The sequence below is a fragment of the Cataglyphis hispanica genome, chromosome 1 (genome assembly GCF_021464435.1).
Source record: "Cataglyphis hispanica isolate Lineage 1 chromosome 1, ULB_Chis1_1.0, whole genome shotgun sequence".
Taxonomy (NCBI): Eukaryota; Metazoa; Arthropoda; class Insecta; order Hymenoptera; family Formicidae; genus Cataglyphis; species Cataglyphis hispanica.
Window position 1 is genome coordinate 17,437,988 of NC_065954.1, and position 10,132 is coordinate 17,448,119.

The window sequence follows — 10,132 nt, forward strand, 5'->3', positions numbered from 1 at the left end:
ACACTACTAAAAAAAAGTATCGTCATTATAACAAGGTTAAAGCTATATTCTATAAAAGTCTCTCACACTTTCGGAAAGATTTCTCGACCTGCGAAGTCTATCGTTAAATCCATAATTAAAAACAATATAATGTTTAGAAACAGTAATAATCTGTTTTTTGAAACAAATATCTAATTCTAATATTAATATTAAATATTAAAAAACTAGATGTTTTAATATTAATATTAATATTGAAAGTCTTTAGAGAGAACGCACGATGTTATATAATGTTAATTGCGGAACATATTCTACTCTACGTCAATAAACATATTGCATTGAATTGTTCATGAAAAAAACTATGCGATTCGTTCACGAGTATTACAATCGTCGTTGCGAGAGGAGGATGTTACCTGATCCTAAAGAAGCTAAATGTAAAAGTGATCGGAGAAGAGTCAGAGCATACGTTCATATAGTCTTTTGACGCGGCCTCGTTGACTGCGTATCGAACTCTTGTAAATTGTAAATGTAACGATGTTATGATTAACGATTTATGCGAAGAAGTGAGATATAGTAATCGAAAATATGTTATGCGATGCAAAAAGAAAGCGCATTTGTACGTTGGCCTTACGCGGCGATCTAATGCGATATTCGATATGTACCTTTTTACGTTGTAAGGCAACTTCGAGTAAAGTTCAAATGAAAGTGAAATTCAACAACGAAAATCTGTCTTTTTGTACGTAATCACATCTCCTTTTTCTTCCCTTTTCCCTTCAATCCTTCTCATGATGATATACCTCGCGATCATATTCTTAAAATTAATTTTATTCTCTATTTATAAATTTTATTTAGACATAGAAAATTTATTTGAGAAAAGTTTTTAATTTATACTATCTAAATGTGAGGGTTAGTTTATGTCGCGATTTTTGTTGAATTTTAATCGAATGAGGCTGAAGATTATTTAGTGCTAAATATGCAACGAGAATATGGGTCATAGTCGTATGGCGTATCTCATGAAAGTGCAACATTGAGCAAAAATATAAATTCAAGCTCGGCTGACATTGCTCAGTCAGGCGTAAGTGTATAACCAGTCGTAACCAGATTTCGCGAGTTTGCCTAAGCGTCCGATGAAATCGCGGCTGTTATCGCGGTGACGAGGTAAAAGTGGATCCAATAGAGCATTAAAAATATATGCACACACACACAACGTACGCGGCATGTATTCAGGTGTAACGAAACCGAATGCGTCGTTGGCACGAGACGAAAATGTTTCCCGAGCGAGTGCGCATCTGGCCGACAGATAACGATATCGACCAACAATGCAATTGTGTTACTTGCCATACACGAACGCTCATTTGCGTCATAAAACTGCATTCACGATTAATTATAGTATCTTTGAAATTGCGACGCTTCTAATATTTATTATCTCAAATATTCTTAATCTTCCGAGTTTGCTTATGTTTTTTTTTTTCCTTGAAAAGTCAAAATTATTGCGAAAAAAATTTGGAATACAAAAACATCGAAGATTTTTAAATTATATAAATATAGATTTTTTAATCATTGCAATTGAACGCTGAAATATTAAGAAAAAAATATTTTTTTCATATGTATATATAGCTTTTATATTTTATAATTGTAATCTTTTAATTATTTTTATAATGGGACCCCTCTTTATAATTCATGATACGACTGTGATGACCGGATTATTAGCGACAAATCGATGCACAGCACGTTCAAGCTGTATCCGGTTCGGCAGCTGTTTAGCATAAGGGCAAATTGCTTAAGAAAATAATGATTCTCTTGCCGTCTCTTACGAGACTCGCGTCTCCTTCTTCCATTATCCCGAGATATAGCAGGTGGCGATGACGTTCTCACGTTTGGCTGGCTACCTGCTCGAAAACGGGCGCGCGGCTTTACTCGCTGTACCAGCATCACTTACCAACTCTTATACGTATACGTGTATTCGCGTACTCGCCTCGGGATCACCATGAGTGCACGTGTAACACGGCCGTTAGGGGAGTAACTCAAAAAGAAATTGAAGTGGAGGCTGCGCGAAAAACGACAAGAGCTAGAAGAAATCCGCGTAAGCAAGTGTAACGAAATATACACACATTGATTGGAATAATAAGTAAACAGAGATGTAAACAATTATATTATTCGATTGAGACTGGAAATTCATGGATACGAATCTCTTTACACTATTAAAAAGTATTTAAAGTATTTGCATTCTCTTCTATTTTTTTTTACTCTTGATTTACTCTTGATAATTAATGAATCGAAGATTTAATATTTACTTTCAAATCTCTCTCAAATAAATCTTTGAGTCACGTTTTATTCCAGTATCTCGAGCTGGTTACGTCGCGTCAATCGTACGCGCGAGCTGTTACACGGCAGCCCGATTCTCCAAATTTAGGAGAAGTAATTTAGGAGAAGTGAGAGCTGCGTGAGAGAAACTGTACCGCGTGCTTTTCTGCAAGCAGGTGTACCGCCACGAATGTGACGAACGACTCTGACGGACTTTATAATCTGATCGATGCGAACCATAAAAACGTGAGATATAATACCGCGCAAAGTCGATTATGGATTTGAGGCGGCATTCTTTCTAAAAGAAGGGAAGCAACGAGAGAAGAGAGAGGGAGAAAGAGAAAGAGAGAGAATAAAAAATTTTTAAAGACACGATTTTTACATATTTGTGAAAATAATAAACCGCAGTGATAATCTCGATTAAGTTAATCATGAATTAAAAATACATACTATTCTAGATTAGAATAAATAAATAATGTATGTAAAAAATGTCCTACTATAAATTATATTGAATGATAATTTTATGCTAGTACAAAAAACAGAGAAAAACTGATTTAAACATTAATCGATTTTAATGCCACCGGAACCGTGGGAGATATTATTTACGACTATCACTTGACTTTCATTTGCAATTAGAGCACCTCTATGCGCGATTCATGGATGGCAGTTTCGTTCGCCTGCAGATGAAGCGAAAGAATGCCGACCGGGCAGTGAGCGAGCAGGTGCTCGAAACATAACATCGCGATATACGGGCTCTCTTCACTTATTTTTCACTTTTCTCTTCATGCTGCAAATATCCTTATGTTCTTCCTCTCGCGAACGTATCATTCTAAAGTATATCTGCTTTGCATACCTTAAACGGTAATCATAAACAAACAACGAAAGGAAAGAGCAAAAGTACGTTTAAATAATTCAAGTGCATTTCAGCATTGCATATTGCATTTCAGCATTGGTAAAAAAAAAATCACTCGATAAATACAAGAAATTCTAAAAATTTTATACTATGTGACTACGATCATATATTAAATTAATTTTAAGAAAATAACTGTTTGAATTTAAATCTAGTCTGTATTCAAATATATCTTATCTTTCACTTATTATTAAATGCCTTATTGTAAAAGAAATATGTATTGCAAAAAAAAATGTTCTTAATTGATAAATAATTATCAAAATAAAAATATTTCAATGAAAATCATACACGAGAAGAGAAAGACAAGACGAATAGAATTTTGCGGAAGTGCAGCAACAATGGGAATGCAACTGCGAGTTGCATGCGCGCACGCATTGCAAAATTGATTATGCGTTTGCGGCGCAAGGACACGCGAGCCGGCCGGTCCCGCGATCCGGCCTCACGCCTCTTATTTTCGTGCGGACTCGAAGCGAATCGACCGTGGGTACGCACCTGCTAAGAGGCAAGCGCAGGTGCATTTATCCGCCTTCATAAGCATTACTTAATTTTCGACGGTTACATAGCGCGAGTATAGTAATTGGCTCGGTGCGTATCAAACTTCAAAAAAAAAAAAGGATAAAAAAGATACTCGCCTTGAGTGGTCGCTTTTGTCATAGACTCATATTCCATTTGTTCGTCTGACTCACATATCATTCATATATTTTATTTAATTTGAAAAGATATTTAATATCAAAAATCGTAAAATTGTAAAAATGATATCCAATTAAACTTTCTGCATCAGATCGCAGGAAGAAAAAAATAAACAAAACCTATTCTGGATGATCGGGATTTTGGGCAAAACATTGCTGTTTTCTTCTCTGTTTGTTTTATATTATTTAATTTAATTATTTAAAAAAAAAAGAGTTAAATTATTTAATTATTCAATTAACTTTTAACTTTTATATTAATTTAAGTATAAAAATTATTACTAAAAAATTATTATTAAAAAATTATTGATATTTTATCATGTAAAATAATGTATATTATTTAATTAAGAAATAATGAAATTAAAGAATAATTTTTCACGCAAACATATTAAAGAATGATATTTGCAGATATGGTTTAATTCAAAGTAACCTTCGCGAGTTTTAATGTTCGTTCGATGCATTCGTGGCATGTCGACCAAATCAATTTCACGAGCATTTCGTTACGGAGATTGCCCCATTTCGTTCCGAAACGGAACGCACTGCGGAGTTCGAGTACTTGTTTATCGTGCGCACTAGCATACTCAATCGCACACATTTTAATCTTATTTTCTCCAGCTCCAAATGCAACATCGTTTGTTGTTCAAATAAGCATTTTTAATCGTGTAAAACTATATGAGAGAACGTGAACGTGAATAAATTTGAATGATAATGCGAGTCGAGTATCTTGAAACAAATCCAATAATAACATTTCATAAATTTTCAATCTAATTCTAAAGAATTTTTATATATAGTTAATCTACATAATATACATTTATGTTTTAAAAAGTTAATATAAATGTACTTTTATGTTATAAGCAATATACATATAATTTTAAGTTCTGTAGGATTTTTATAATTACCCTATATTAAAATTGTATATATCTTAGTTGTACATTTTTCGGGATAAAATCTTCAGGTTTCTCTATTACTATCCATTACCTATTCATGTAGCATTTTAATTTGTTATTTTCCCCAAGTTTCGATTTAGGAAATGACTTACAATTAGAGCTGTTGTTTTAGACAGCGAATTGAGCGGCGCGTATTGTCCATCTCGTAGAGAGAAATCGCAAGGAGGAGAATTGAGAGAATCGAGAGAGCAGAGGGACTTAGGTGCAACGACGGCCATAAAGCAAGATTAATGAGGCGAAGTGCGTTCTGGTAGGAAGCTGTCAGGGTCCTGGCGCCAGCTGACCAGACGACTCGCACAGCGGTATCGATCACATATATACCCGTTACACCCACACGTGTCCGCGAACTCCAAATCCCCCTCCCTCGCTCCTCTCTTTATCGTCGCGACAAAATCGTTCTCGAGAAGACGGAGATCTCGTCAATGTAATTTACAATTAACAATGATCTAATGTATTGATAAGAATGACGGAAAAATTAAAAGATGAAAGAACGTAGAAAAAGCACAATAATGCAAGTGATAAATATGTCTCTATTTGTATTTAAATAAAAATGAAAAACTTAAATATAACAATTTTATAGCAAATAATTTTATATATTTTTTTTTTTGTTTGAAATTAAAGACGCATAAAATATTATTTTTATCTATCAAAATATTTGTCAGCTATCATAATCTGAAAATTATTATCTACAATTATATTTTACAGATGATTACAATGATTATTATCAATTGGTAATAATATAATCTCCCCCCAAAAGATAATAATATATTATTATTATTATTATTATTAATTAAACCAGCAATTAAAATTTCCCGTTTCTTGTTTACCTACCAAAAATGAGAAAATTCATATAATCTGTTGTCGTTCACTATCGATAATTTCTTCGAGTCTATTTCATTCGAGAATTTTCTCAGGGGAGAAACTGATTGATCTCTTTATCGGCAACGATCGTGACATTCAAGAAGGCGGGCTCGCAACGCAGATTGCGGGCAAAGAAAATGCGGTGGTTGTGGCTGCGTGTATGCATGTGTGATGCTGTCTCGATACGATCTTCCGCATCTTCTTCCCAGGCTGCCATCGATGATCGGACCCCGACTATCTCCCTGGTCCGTATCGCGAGAGGAGTTCGGGACACCTGTCTCCGACGATTATCCCATGTTAAGTACATAACCAGTTTCGCAATGCGAGCTCGAAACCCAGACTAAAATCGCCATGCACACATGCAACATACATTACGTACGCATTGTGCATAGTAATATACATATATACGCGCAAGAGAATTGCATTGACTCACTCACTTCCGCATGTGTGCGTGTATAAGATCGCACGCAACACATACGAAGAGGCAACCGAATTAGGCGAACGACGAATACGAGAAATCAAATCGTGATAATACATAGGGTGTCTTGAAATTATAGCGTTTTCTATTGACCAGCAATTTTCATTATGAGACTAATTTTTAGATATATATTAATTTAAGATTCATTTTTTATTTTATATAATTAATTACCGAGGTATTTAATTAAAAATAAAAATATTTTTAAAAAATGTTATTTTGAATAAAATTTTTACTCATCTCATAAATATTGAGACATACAATAAAGATTAAATATATTACAAAAAATATATACTAATAATATATATTTAAAAAAATATTTTATCCTCAAAGAAAATTATTTATACATGTATATAAAATATCTACGAATTTTCGCAAATTACTGCGCTTTCTCATCTGCAAACTCCTTAATCAATTTGACGTCGATTTCTCCTTAGCGAAAGTTTAATTGGACGTCATTTTTTTTCGCGCCTTTTTTATTTTCAACTTAAACGGCAATTAAACGGTACTTCTTTAGCGTTTAAACTTCCGTTAAATTAAAACCCATGAGAAATTGCAAGAGATGACTTTATCGTTTATTTGTAACTTTGAAACTTAAAACTTTGAGAGAATTACTTGTAAATTAAAGAAATTATAAATATTTTGATATTTTTAAAGGTCATAGAAATAGCAATTTAAAATTATTTGAAAAATTCACAGATGACTGATTTAACTTTATTAAATCGCAAAGATTTATACGTTCTCTCCTGTTATAACAAATATTTGCAAGAGCACGATCATGTGATGTAAAAGAAAGAAAGGAGAGATGAGCAAGATATAATTAAAAGAAAAAAGCATTTAATTATTTGATATTAAATGTAATATTTAATTATTAGATATTAGATGTAATTAATGTTAAAAATCATGCCTAGAAAAATATAAAAAAATATATTCATTATTAATATATTTATTCAATATCATTCGCGACAAAATTTTTCGCAGCGTGCGAATAAGATAGCGTATAAGATATTAAACAGCGTATAAGATTTTCGAGACACCGTTTACACGCTGATATATTAGGATCCGACCGCTGCGGTCGGACGAATACAAACGCGAACGCGAATGGCAAATGGCGGGTGACAAGGCATCGGCATCTGCGCTTAATTAATGCAACACCGGCCGCAACGATACAGCAAGGAGGAGCAGCCCATGAGAATGCTGCGGGGGACGATCACTATGCCCGGCACCGGTGACGGCGACGGAGATCGTGCTACTCGGAACGACAGAACGATAGTGCCCAAACCAGTCCAGGATGTTCAATTATGCGCGTCATCGACCCGTACTCCTCCGTCTCGACTCGTATGATTAAAAAGAAAATACATCCGGGAAACCGATTCTCTTTTTCCGCGTAAGCATCGATTGCGTCAATAGCGATGAATCTGTGATTGATCCTTGTGGAAGAATAAGAATAAGAGCCAAGTGATGATTCAGCGGTCCTTCCGGAGTAATCAATATTGTAAAAATTTTTATATTTTTATTGAAATTTAATTTAAAAAGATTATTATACATTTTGTTATATATGTTAATTATAAAATAATTTAATTTGTATATATGAAAAAAAAATATTTTTCTTTATAAATTATTTAAATTAATTTAATCTGATTAAAAAATTTTTAATTCAAGAATAAATCTGTAGAAAAAAATCGCAGTTCTTTTATAGTTAATTATCTTTTTCCCGATGAGAGAAACCTGATGTATTTAAGCAGAGATTTCCGCGCCATTTGGTACCATAGGAATATTCTCATATGTTGCATTAATTAGTGCACTAATTAGAAAGCAATGCTAATATGACATATTTAAATAATCTTTATCTTAATTTAAAACTAACTTGTCGTCGGCACTCTAACATAATTAATACTCGTGCATCATACAAGAATTCAAGAATTGTACTATCGAATATATTTATATTACTACAAGAAAATCATTATATAGATTATTTAAATTTGATGTGTTGATATTAAATTTAAATAGTCGTAGTAGATTTAATACTTTAATTATAATTAAATTCTAATCTCTAATCTTTATGCATGTGTATAATCCTATATTATTATTAGTTTATTCTTTAAAACAACAGAGAAAAAAAAAGATCAAACTAAAATAATAATTCTTCTCTGTTGATAATAATAAAATACTCGACTTATTTGTCTACAATCAGCATTCGTCTAATTACGGTCAACGATATCGCGAATTTTTCTATTAGAAAGAACGATTTCAATTTCACCGAATAATAGCATACTGACGCACGCGCGCGTTATTGAGCTTCGGTATTTCGAGATATAGCTATAGTTTCGATTTGTTTCCCGTTTATCTTTCTCCTCGTGCGGACACCCACGAGGGACTCCGTCCATGTCTCTGTGCGGAAGCAATCCTCTGTATAGGATGCGACAACGCGGCGCCAGCTAGCTCCACGCGCACACAGAACTTAGGTTCTCACCGCCGCTCGATTCCTGCTGCGACGACGCTTCGAGGAACGAGTGCAACCATGCTCGGTCCTCGACTTACGTAAGTTTCGACTTTACGTATGATATCACCTTGGGACGGTCGCCACGAGGGCGGCACAAAGGGATATGCTTGCAACCCTGGCGGTTTCTAAGAGAGCGGAAAAAAACTCGACGTAAAAGTAATATTATTTGGAAAATAAACTATTTTATCTTGAGTGTCAAACGTTTTTGATTGTTTTTCAAAATTAAGAAAATTTATATAAAAAAGATAGTTAAATTATTATCCTATGATATTTGACTTTGAAAAACTGATGTACATATGTAAAATATGTTCTACTGTCGTTTCTACAAATATTGAACTCTAAAACATAATTGGTTTGTTTATTTTCCTAGAAGCTTTCTCCTTTTCAAAACAAAACAAAATATTTTAAATTTTTATTTAACAATAAAATATTTACAAAATAAACTGTAAGAGGTTAATTATTTTAAGGTTTTAAGTGTAAAATGTTCTTCAAAATATGAAATAATGGACATTTTTCTAAATGATAATAAAAAATAAAATTTTAATGTAATATTATATCATATAAATAGATATCAAATTTTTTACATAGATATTTGAAAAATTATAATATATATATATATATATATATATATATATATATATATATAAATGTGTCTACATAGCTATTTTTAGAAAAGTTAAGTTTTTGTCAAAAAAGGAGAGAAAAAAAAGTGATAAAGCATGGAACACATACACTTATGCATGCAAAGTTCCTCACCCCTGAAAACACATACACTTTCCTTCTTCGATTAAAATTTTCATTAAAGTTTTCTAAAATTCTCTTATCCCCCCCCTTGTAAGTTAACCGAATGTAAGCGTATGCGGAAGTTTAGCGGAGTTTCCACGTTACTAAAGTACTATCTGTATGTACTATCTATATGTACTACTTAAAAAATAGATACGAGCACAAGATCAACGGAGATGTGTGCTCGTCAGTTCCCTTTTCTGTCCAGGCCCAAATAGGGTAGAGAATCAAGTAACTCGGCGCCTACCGGCAACGGCAATGGCAGTAAACCTACTCGTCTCTATTACAACTTGATATACCCAGCGCATGCATGCGATATGTATTCGCAGTAGCAGATAGCGAGTATCACGAAGCGGCATCTCGATGAAACTTACCGTCGTAGTTCATAAGACAAAAATGATGAGGCTTGCAGTCGTTGACACGCTTTCGTGTGACAAGGAACGAAAAATAATAGGCGGTAAAATGCGATTGAAAGAGAAAATCTCGTATGTAAACTGAATCTGAGATAATGAAATATAGTCATAAATATCTTGCAACAAATTTAATTAAATTTGTAGAAATTATAAATGAAGTAATTATAGATGAAGTAATATATATAAAATTTAATAGAAATTATAGATGAAGTAATTCTTTCTGTCCACAATAAAATATAGAATAAAATAAAACATAATTTTAATCACTTCTATC